Genomic DNA, 12,088 nt, shown 5'->3' on the forward strand with positions numbered 1-12,088 from the left:
GAATAAGTTTGAGGAATATTGGGTATAGTCTGCCAAGAAATATCATTGTTAAAGTGAAATGATGTGAATTTCACAAACTTTTTAAACACTTATAAAAGAAGCATATGACCACAGAGAAAGTATTGCTAATCATCTAGTAGAGAATGTTGGCTTAGAATAATAGAAGCACAGAATCTCAGAGTTGTAAAGATCCTTAGAGGGCATTAATCCTAACCCACATTTGAAGGAAAATCTTTTCTACTGTTTACTGTAAGTGGTCATCTAGTCTTCGCTTGAAGATATCCCTCAAAGTAGAACTTACTACCAATCAAGGCATCACATTTCTGCTTATGACATCATTTTTATATGATGCACTGTGGCATAGTGGTTTTGGAGTCAGGATGATCGAAGTTCAAGTCACTTGACCTTATAAGTAGGCAACTTATATATATATATATATATGCACTCATCTATATATACATCTATATAGATAGATATAGATAGAAAGATAAAGATATATAGATAAACATAGATATATAGATATATAGATATAGATAGTTAGATATAGATATAGATATGAGAGAGTTGCAGAGAAGATACTTAACATCATTAGTAAAGGGCATTTCCTCACCCTGAAGTTCCCCATACCAATGAAATCACTGATGTAGTCCTTCCCTTATGGCTTAATTGTTAAGAAAAAAAGACATAGATAAGACTGTTTCTCCACCTTTTTTATCCTTTAAGTCCATGGAGAGGAAATCAAATTCTTTTCCTATTTAACAGCCCTTTAAATTTTTAAGGGCAGTGATTATATCTTTCTTCTTCAGGATTCCAGTTTGTTCAACAAATTTTCAAATGTCATGATTTTAATGTCCTTCACTTTTCTCCTTGCTCCCACCACCACCCCGTCCAGTTGAACTTCAGTTTATCAACATCTTCCAAAAAATATAGAATTTATATTCATTTCTTCTCAGATTAAGTACCCTGATAGAGTCTGACAAGTGGAGAGTACAATAGAACTAGAATTTCAATGTAAGGCAGAGAACTTTTGTGAGAATGTTCTTTGAAATCTTTTCCTTTGCTATTATCTTTTCTGTTCTCCTATGACTTTACTCACACTGACTCCCAAGTCACCAGTGGACTTCTATGTACATCTGCAAAAATTTCTCTATTTTGACAAGGCTCAATTCAGATGGAACCCATGTTACAAATTTTTCCTTGACTATACCCCACTTCTTTCTTCATGATGAAAAACACTGACCTTCCATTTCAAATTTCCCATTTACCTTCCCCTGGACATTACCTGGATGGCTCTTTTAGAAGAATTTAACTCTCCTTGGTATCATAGCTATTTATGCCATTGCCTTTAATTTATTATATTGCAAGCTCAGGGAAATGAGGACCTTATTTTTTCTCTCTTTTTATCTCAGCACATTACACAAAGCAGTGCGAATTTAACAAACGAGTTCTCATTAAAATATATTGCAATGGAAAGACCTCCTGAAGTAGTATCTTTCAGTTGTACAATCTTGAGCACAACACTACATTTTTTTAGACCTCAGTTTTTTTTCATCTGCCAAATGAGGAGCTCGCACTACATGATCTCTACGAGATTTCAGATCTCAATTCCAGCTCAGAATTTGTGACCTAATCTTATGTACCTACACTTGGCCAAAGGAAAGGTAATTATCTTCCCAAACTTCACCACCATCCCCCCCAAAACAAACAAACAAGTGAGGGATTTGGACAATAAATGGAAAAGTACATTTTTTTCGAAAACATTCTGCATTATTTTCTTCTACTATGCACAATCATTGAATATTGATACAGTTTTGAGATGGTGAAATGAATTTTAACATTTTTATCTATAAAATAGGACAAAGAAGAAAATGCCAATAGCTTGTAGTGAGACATGTTATATAGTCCTTAATATGACACTTTTAATTCTAGACAACACCTTCCATTCTTTATATTTCAGTGTTTATACTTCTTTTAAAAAAAAAAGAAAAGAAAAGAAAAACGCTATGGATGATCCGGTTTGTAGATTACCCTGGTCTTTTCCTTTTCCTTTTCTTTAATGTTGTCTGCCATTTACTGTTTTTACTAGTCATGAAAACTTTCACCAGAAATGTGGGAGAGTAAAAGGAAGGCGGATTAAACTCAAAGTTTTCAGCTTCTAACACTGAGTCTTTAATCAGTTATTTTTAGAAACTAATCATTTGCAAGCTTTCCTAATGAGATTACAGTAAGAATTTCTTGCTTCTTTTAGGGTGGTACTGTTTTAACTGCAAATAAGATTGTAATGTTTTCCCTAGGCCTGCTCCTTTGCAGATCATTTCAACAAATGTGATTTCTGCATTTACAGATATATAAACCAAATCGTGAATTCCTAATTTGCATCAGCTCTCAACAATCTGGGCTTTGGTGAAATTTCTGCCAGGGCTTTCCCTCTGGTATCCTGAATAATCAAGGTTTGGTTGTATTTTAAATTTGGTTGTGTGTAACCCAAGAGTTTCTCTAATTACACAATTGCTTAAAATAAATCTTTAATGCAATACTAAAAGGTATTAGTATCGTATGAGGGAAAAATCATTTTGAAGAAGATGGTTTTATTTCAGGCTATTTGGAACTGAAATCTTATGTGCAATAAAAAAAAAGACCAGCAGGCCATTAGAGAGTAAGCAGGAATGATATTCATAGCAATGCTTCCACACCCTCATCAAAAATGTGCTGAAATGACAACATTGGATGCAGATTTGAAGTTCAATGTAACATCTCAAGTGACCTTCATCTTCACATTGGAAAACTTCAAAGTGTTTATTCAGTTTTTTTTTAAGACTACTGCCAAAGACCTAGATAAAGAAAGAAAACAGAAAAACATCCTGCAAATGATGAGATCATTAATTCAATCTGATCTGTATTATACATGTAGTTTGTGTTTATTTATATATATGTTTATATGTATCATATGTGTTATATGTATTATATGTACATTATTATATGTATATATTTATGTGTATATAGGTACATATTCACAGTTGTTTTCATTATACCATCCAAAAGTCTTAATAATATTCTACCAAATGTTTATTAAAAAATAAATGTAAGGCATTAGAAAAAAATGCTTACAGGACATAGTAAGTCCATGTGCCAAATCTGTAAGGTATCCAACACAGAAAAATGGTATTCTTTATATCCCTTCAAGTTACCCGACAAATCCAGATATATTTGTAGGTATAGAGGAAGGCCTTGTTTACTAATTTGTCCAGTTAGCTACAAGGCTGTGAATTTCGTGAGGGAAAGGAATCTGTCAATTTCATAGTTTCCGACACATAGAAGTTGCTTAATTGCTGTTGTGTTGAACTGTAATTGCCTAGGATCTCAGAAATGGAAGAATCCTCCTATGTCAGCTTTTCCAATGCATACTAGAACAAGAATACTCTCTACAACATCTGTTCTATGTTTGAATATAGATCTAATTGTTATAAGGTATGCCTTACATTCAGCCTACATTTGACTTTTTAGCAAACTCAACCCAACTCTTTGGTCTCTTCCCTTTGGCATTTGTACAGAGCAATTCAATCCCTCTTTCAAATGATGACCTTGCAAATATTTGAAGATTTTTATACTATTCTCCTTAAGCCCTCTCTTCATGTCCTCAGAGTAACCATCCACAATTCCTTTGGTCCATCCTCGTATCATATGGTTTTCAGTCATCTCATCACACCAAATATCCCTTTCTCCACTCCTTCCCTTTTGTTTATTATGTGCTTACTATGCACTAGACACTGTGCTGAATGTTGGAGATACAGAGACAAAAGATAGTTTCTGCAGTGAAGGATCTCAGTTTTCTAAAATGTACAAAACCTAAAATTGAACCCAGTCTTTTAAATGTGTTCTAACTTGCATGTGAGTTCTGGGATCAGTCGCAACTATCAAGGAGAACAACTCCGCAGAGTTAAAATATGCAGTTAATGGTAGGGTTTAGAATTGAGACATTTTTTTTCTGTAATGTCCTAGGTCTTTGAAACTCCTCTTTGTTTTATGTTACACCAAGACACTTCATGTCTTTGTTAGCGGCTAGGAAAATTTATGCAATCTGAGTCATACATATTATTTTCACTTTGAAATAAACTAATTGGAGAATGTGTTCATTTCTTTCTTTCATATCTATGACAAGAGCAATTCTAAGTAATTCAACAAATATTTGTGAGATAACTACTATTTGCAGAGTCCTAGGTGCTAGGAATGATATAAAATTTAGAAGAAGTCATATCTTTTTCTTTATGAAATTAATAAAAGAACACAATATGCATATACATATATACACACACATATACACACATACATATGTATACATACACACTCATGCTATAAATGTTTGTAGCACAAATTTATAGTGGATTAACTTTGAACTATTATGGAATTTGTGTCTTCTTTAAGCTGAATGCTCTAACCACTACCCCAACTCAAAGGCTATGAGACATCTGTCATGGGGAAGTCCTAGAAAATGTATCTCATTAACTAAAATAGGGCTTAGCACATTGTAGATCCTTAGTGAATATTGAAATGTAAACAGAGTTGTAAGACCTTGGAGACCAATTATTTACAGACCATCCATTTTATAGATTAAAACAAAATAAAACTGACAAAAAAGCAATTGAAACCCAAGTATTTGGTTTGCCTAAGGTCAAATAGGCAATAAATAGCAGAATCAAGATTTGAAACTACATTCTCTGCTAAAAAGTCCAGGACTCCTTCCATGGCACCACACTGTCTTAATTAATTTAATTTCTTTAACAATTGTTTAAGAACTCTTTCTCAGCACCAATACTATAAAGAAAGATTAATACATTTACATATATACATAAAGGAGTACATGAATAGACACATAGATAATACATATGCATGTGTATGTATAGTTTAATATTTTGATCTATACTTCCTGTGTGTTTGTGGTTTCATCAGTTCTGGTATTCTTCCAGGATTGAAGATAGGAACAAGCTGATTTGGGGATTCTATCTGCTGCAAATAAATATGCTCCCCAATGATATCCACATTAAAATAGGAGAGCTAATCATTCTTCACCCAAAGACCACCAAAACAAAAGACATTCCTTTCTTCGTAGGAAGAGTGCAGTTGCTTTGGCTCAGCTGCTCAGGATCTTTACTTGCTATTTTCTTGTAAGACATACTATCAGGGATGGAAGAGGATTCATCTTCATTATCATCTTCCCATTAGGACTAAAAGTGTTCTGGATGGACTGTCAATTTCTCTAGCTTTGTTTTAAGAAGGGCAGGTATGGGCTAAGATTTGCTGCAAATACTACTAAGAAAACAAAGTTTTGATCTTTGATTTCATATTTTTTATTTTTTGTTGATATGTCATCATCATTGTCTGCTGATGAATGTGTCATGCTGGGGACATAAATTCACCTATACCTTTAATACAACATGCTTTCCTTGACTGTAACAACAATAGCAAAAAGATAATTTCCCCCAGGTGTCTAATTATTAATAGCAAAAAAGATATAAAACAGAGAGAGGCATGATCACCACATGTGTTTTCCCCTGTGGAGGCTGTCAGCTAAGAACTCAAATCAGTCATGAAATCCCTATCAATGGTGAGGATCCCCCAGATGCTTCTGTTTGCAGATGGCATTGTACTGATCTTAGAGCCTCTTAAAGTAATAGTCACTAAGAAGAATTTACACACACTATCACAAATGGATAAGAATATGGACTAAGAATTGTAAAAGAGGAAGAAAAGGAGCTGTATTACCTTTGGGAAATTACACAGTTCTCTTAATGACTCTATGTTTTCCCTGAGACTTGGATTCATCTTTTTCAATATCAAGATTCATGTATTTATGTTGTGTAGTTGTTAGTTATTGAATATTATATCTGAAAGATGAATTTGAGGATCAGTGAAATGCTGAAGCTAATGATAGGTATAAGCAGGGTGCAGTACGTTAAAAAAAGGAGAACTTGGGCAGGAAATTCAAACAAATAAATATTTTAAGGTTGCTGTCACAGAAATGAATAACTTAAAAAAAAAAAAGATAGGCTGATCCCCTAATGCAAGCAATGGATAACAATTAGACTGCAGGCATGTTCCTTTCTTATCAGCACACTCTGAGCATTATAAAGATCTGTACTCTCATTATTGCAGGTATTCCACAAGATATAGACTATATTACCTCTATGATTTAGTAGGCAATCTTCGTAAGGTACCATGGCTTTACAAAAGTAAACTTTCTTCAATAAATTTGGTGATGAGCATCTCCAAACCTAGCAAGACTGGTTTGGATGGTAGGTATATAGTCAGGCCATATGCTTAAAGCCTTTTTAGCTTTGACACTTGAACACAGTTTATATTCCACTCACTTGCCCTTCAAGAATCCTGGGTCAGCACCACACTACAATTAGGCCTCAATAAGAATGAAATGGTGATGAGTATCTATCTTATCTGCCTACTACATGTCTGTCTAATTTTCTATCTATCTATCTATCTATGTATCTATCTATCTATCTACGTATCTACCTATCCATCATCCATCCATTCATCCATCCATCCATCCACCCATCCATCCATCCATCCATTCATCCGTCCATCTATCTATCTATCTATCTATCTATCTATCTATCTATCTATCTATCTATCTATCTATCTGTTGTGTATTGACATACATGGTCCAGTCCCACCCTCCAGCACTACTTCCTACCCCCACATCGAAGGCTTTGTTTTCATATGGAACAGATCAAATATCAGAGTCCTAGCCCAGAAGGATAATTATTGTGTGTGTGTGTGTGTGTGTGTGTGTGTGTGTGTCAGTATGCCATCACCTGAAGTTTATTCTAGAAAATAATCAAATGAACCTTATGTATAGGTTCCACTTATGTTTCCTGTAATGTATTTGATGGGTACTCAGCTCCTGCAAAAAACACTTAAGTTAGCAATTGTGTATCAGTTATAAAGTAGCTTTATTTTTCATGCCACAGAAATTTCAGAAGCAGCATAAAGCTAATGTGATTCCATAGAATTTCAAAATATCCATAAGACATTCAAAGGACTCATAGGAATTCATAAGCAGATAGAGAAAATACAAATAGCATAGAAATTTCTCATAAAATCCTATCAGAAGTCAATATAGTGTGGGAAATATGAAACAAGAATTTTTTTTCTCATCAAATATACACTATCTTAATCATTTTGCACTAACTTGGGGTGGCATGGTATAGGTTCCTTGATTTTCCCAAGTCACTGATCCCCTATGTTGCTCCTCCAACTATTGGGGCCATTTGATCCTCTTCTTTCTGTAGCAAGAAGTAATACTGCCCAATAAATGCCATCTTCCTTCTATAAAGTTTGATCCCTGAACTCTCCAGCTTGGGAGTCCATGAACTGATGGTGTTACTCACACAAAGCAACCACCATGGTTTGTACTACTCAAGAAGCCTACTTCTGTCTAGAAGGCCAGGTTCTAGGATAAGACTGACTAGGAAATTGAAATCCCCCTTCACTTTCATAGTGCCTAGAACATAGTACATGCCTAATAAATGTTTCCTGACTAATTGATAGGACACTAGGGTTCTCCCCTCTAAACAGGTGGCCACATACATGTCGATTTCTTCCATGGCTTTTGCTACAGATATTTCAGTTCCATGAATATTGCTATATTTTGGCCTAGAAAGGGCTATTTTTAGGAATTTTATCTTGCAGATTGTGCTTGGGAAGCAGCCTACATTCCCATACCATTGATTATGGGAATCTGCTATGGTTCACCAGAGTATGTCCTCAGAAAAGAAAAAGGCAAACAGAGTGAAAAATGGAACCTAATATTCTATGTATCATTTCTTTATAGGTAAATGCAAAGGGGTCACTCTTATAAGAGCTCTGCCTTTTGAATTGCATCTACTCAAGCATCCTGGCAACAGCCCTATTTACTGGAGACCCATAAAAGATTGTTAATCATTCATTAGTATCAGATACCATTGTTCATGTCTATTTTCTCTAAGGGGAGGGTAATGTTCCACGGAGAAACCCCATCCACCCCAAATAAAGTTTGTTTTGTTTTGTTTTGTTTTTTTATGAATTGTGAGATATTCATTTGATTAGACTATGAATCATTCAAATATGGGTGTGTGTGTGTGTGTGTGTGTGTGTGTGTGTGTGTGTGTGTGTGTGTGCGTGTGTTGATAGATTCTCAGTCCAAAAACTCATACCATGCTTGCTAAAACTTTGCAGTATCTTCCTTTTGAAGACATCTGCCTACAGGTGAGTAGAAACATAGTCTTTGCCCCAGACTGCCCTGATTTCCAGATTTCTCTGGGTGTTCTATCACCTATGATTTGGTATTTTCCAATGGACTAGGAAGAAAGTAGGTGGTTCATATATTGGATGTAGCAATGGTCTTGAGTTAGGACGACCTGAATTCAAATCTATAGTCAGACATTTACTATTGGTGAGACTCTGAGCAAATCAATTGACCTCTCTGTACCTGTTTCCTTATTTGTAAAATGGACCTTTGTTACAGGACTGTTGGGAGATCAAAGGAGAGAATGTATAAAAGGTTTTGTAAATATTGCAGTATTATACAAATGCTAGCTATTATTATTATTAACAAGGATTATTTAGTCAACATTTTCCCATATCTTTTCCTTCGTCTAGGTTGTGCAAATTCACTTATATTTTTCTCCAAATGTCAAGGTCCACTGTTAGTAGCTCCACTGCCAAATCCTTTCAAGGAGTCTTAGTCTTTCAGGGAGATGATTTGTCCAACCATGCAAAGACAAAAGTGGACATCAGGCACTTGCTGTAGCCTGAAACTTTTCACTTCTAAATTGTATCCTGTAAACCTCTCACCTCTGGGGATATTGTGCATGTTACATGAATATGTAGTCAGGTACCATTTCCATAATGATATTTGATTTTGTAAATCCAGGAGACTCCCAAATGCCTGAAACTCAGCTTTTATGTTCTACTTAGCACCTCTTAAAAGCTGGTATTCCCATCCAGAATGCTAAAGGAGTGACTGTTAATTTTCCTTTTTTCTTCTCCGTGTTTAATAATCAATTCCATATTTCTTTAATAAACAAATTTGGAGAGTGGACCACCATGGAGGGCAGCAGTATACTTAGCATCACCAAGACCCATCGTACCCTTGTACTTCATGCCCAGTCCTGGACAGTAAAAAAAAAAAAAGGATGGGAGGACCCACAAATAGTTATTTTTTTCTATGCAGATGGGGCATCATCCCATTAATTTTAATTAGCTTTAATGGCTTCTGAGATGACACTTATAGGGAGACAAGGTTTTCCTCAGCTGGCCAGCATAATACAGCTAGTCAGGGACTCCTTATACTTTAAAAAAATAAGCTCTGATATGAGCCCAGATCAATATAGTGTAGTCAAAGAACTCACATTTAGATACCTAATTCTGCCTGATCCCACACAGACTGGACCTAGCTCAGAGATAAGTCGTCTTTATCATAACTATATAGGTCACTGAAGTCACTTTAAAAGATCTTTCATTAATTCATCCAACTTATGAAATTCACCTCCAGGGCGTACATTGACTCCCATTGTTCATAAATTAACCATTCAAGCTGCAAAGCTTCTTCCTTCTGGCATTATTTGGCTTAAAAGTAGTCTTATCTTTCTCCTGAAAACTTTCTGGTCTCTTGAATTTTACACTCTTCTCTCAAGAGATAATTTGGAGATTGGGTGTGCCTTCTGGGTCCCAACCCTGATGAATAGTAGGGAATGGGGGGCTGAGATGAGCAAGAAGAGCCATCCTCATTTCATTCAGTGGCTCATCAGGGTCCAAACCTAATTTTATATATGAAGTCAATAAGTTGCAGAGAGATCAAGTAGTTTATTATCAATGATCACATAAATTGTAAGCATAAAAGGGTAATATTTCAAAAATAGTCCTCTGACTTTAGGTGTAGTACTTTCTCCCCCTAACATGCCACATCTTTTACAATGAGAATTGATACTTTTAGAACAAGAAGATATCTGAGCAATAGTAAAGTAGAATCCTAAGAGAAAAAGCAACAATTATTAGATTTGTTGACTATAAGCCCACATGGTTTGTGTGTGAGTAGAGTCAATGAAATAGCCAAGAAAGTAATCAAAAGGTTCTCCATGGGTGATATCCGTATGAACAAAAGAAATAGCAGTTCTCTCAAAACCATCAAACAAATGTTTGAATTATTAACAAATGTTCACATAAATGCAACCATTTCTGATGACTATTCAGGATCAACAAATTACCACTAAAAATATCAGCTTAGCATTCAAAAAACCAGTCTTAAGGATCAATGCTGATTTTTTTTTAATGGCATAAACTGAGCAATGCATCTCTGCTAACCACAAAAGTTTAGTACATATTTAGTGAGGTACATCCTAGTAGTTAGGGTTATACATCAGAAATTTACTATCTTTTCTAAACTAAACTAAAAAACAATAAATGCACAGGCTTAAGGATCAATGCTGATTATTCAGGAAAATGGTTTAAATTGTGCAATGCATCACTGCTGGTTGCAATTTTAGCTCATATTTAGCAAAGTATAGTCTGGTAGTTAGGATTGTAAATTAGAAATTTGTCATCTTTCTTAAACTAAACAAAAAGACAATAAATCCCCATTCTACAAATTCTGACCTCAAAATATCCTTAAGTATTTAACAAATAAATGGGAAGAAGATTATTATCACAAAGAAAACTGTTGCCTACAATTACCTCAACTTAACATTGATTTGTAAAAAATTAAGAACAATGCTTTTAAAAGTTGTGGGCCAAACCAAGTCCTAATAATCTTTGAACAAATTTCTCTCAAAATATGGCAACCAATCCAAAGTCTAAAACATGTGGGAACAGGATAATTTACATATTATCATCATCATCCTGTCTGTTCCTGGAGTTGTCTAGTAATGGGACAACTTTGCTTTCACTAGACCTACAGAACAGTGAGCTTGCAACCCGATAATGTTATCAAATTACAAATAGCAATTACTTTATCTACCTGTTAAATAATTTTCAGAACATCCAATGGGACATAATAATTGTGAGATATTGAATTATCCAAGGGCAATTTTTATCTGCACTCCATTTAAAAAGATGAGAAGAAATGATGTCATTTTAATGCTAATACTAAGACATATTAGGAAAGATGCATTTACATTACTTTTATTATCACAAAACTTATATTTTGTGGTAGTACACAGAATATTATATGTATGAAGAATAATGAGAACAACTGGGAGAAATTGAGATTGTAAATAATAGTAATAATAGTTTACATTTAAATATAAAGTGTTTTACATACATTATTAGGACATTTTTAAAATCTCAATCATCACAAATAAGGCAAGTTATTTTAACTCTCTGGTCCTCATCTATCTATCTTTAAATTGACGGGTTTGACTATATGACCTCTGAGGACCTTATTAGCACTATACCTACAATCTTTTGATTTGGTTTACCATACTATATCTATTAAGATATCTGTTATCAAGATCTGAACAAATACATTGTATAATATAGTTCAATCTGTGTGTTGTCGGTCTGACTAGATATGTAATATTAGACAAGTCATTTAATTTTTTCTAGGTAGGTCTTTCTATCAAGTGAAGGGATTGAACTGCACTTCTCCAAGGTTCTACCCACCCTAAAATTCTGAGCCTGTAATTTAATTTCTGTTGATTTTTATTTTGGAATTTTTCTGAATGTTGCTAATATCTATTAAACTCAAACATTGGATGAATTATTTAACCTATTATATCTTTGACTAGACAAATTGTATTGTAAAAAGAGAATTTGATATAAAATCAGAGGTATTGGCTTTGTACATTTGTTCAGCTGCTTACTATCAAGGTGATCATAGGCAAAACTCTTAAAACTCTATGTAACTCACTTTCCCCATCTGTAAAAAAGAAAAATGTGGAATTTAGGTAAGATGATCACAAAAGTCCATTCCTTTCAATAACTGAACATTGGGAGGAAAATCTAGAAGCATTAAGAGGAAAGATTTTCTTTATCTTTTGGAGGTTCAGATTTCACATTTATTTATTTTTATTAACTAACCATAGGAAGGAAAGGCACCCAG

This window comes from Notamacropus eugenii, chromosome 2 (assembly GCF_028372415.1).
Source record: "Notamacropus eugenii isolate mMacEug1 chromosome 2, mMacEug1.pri_v2, whole genome shotgun sequence".
NCBI classification, from domain to species: domain Eukaryota; kingdom Metazoa; phylum Chordata; class Mammalia; order Diprotodontia; family Macropodidae; genus Notamacropus; species Notamacropus eugenii.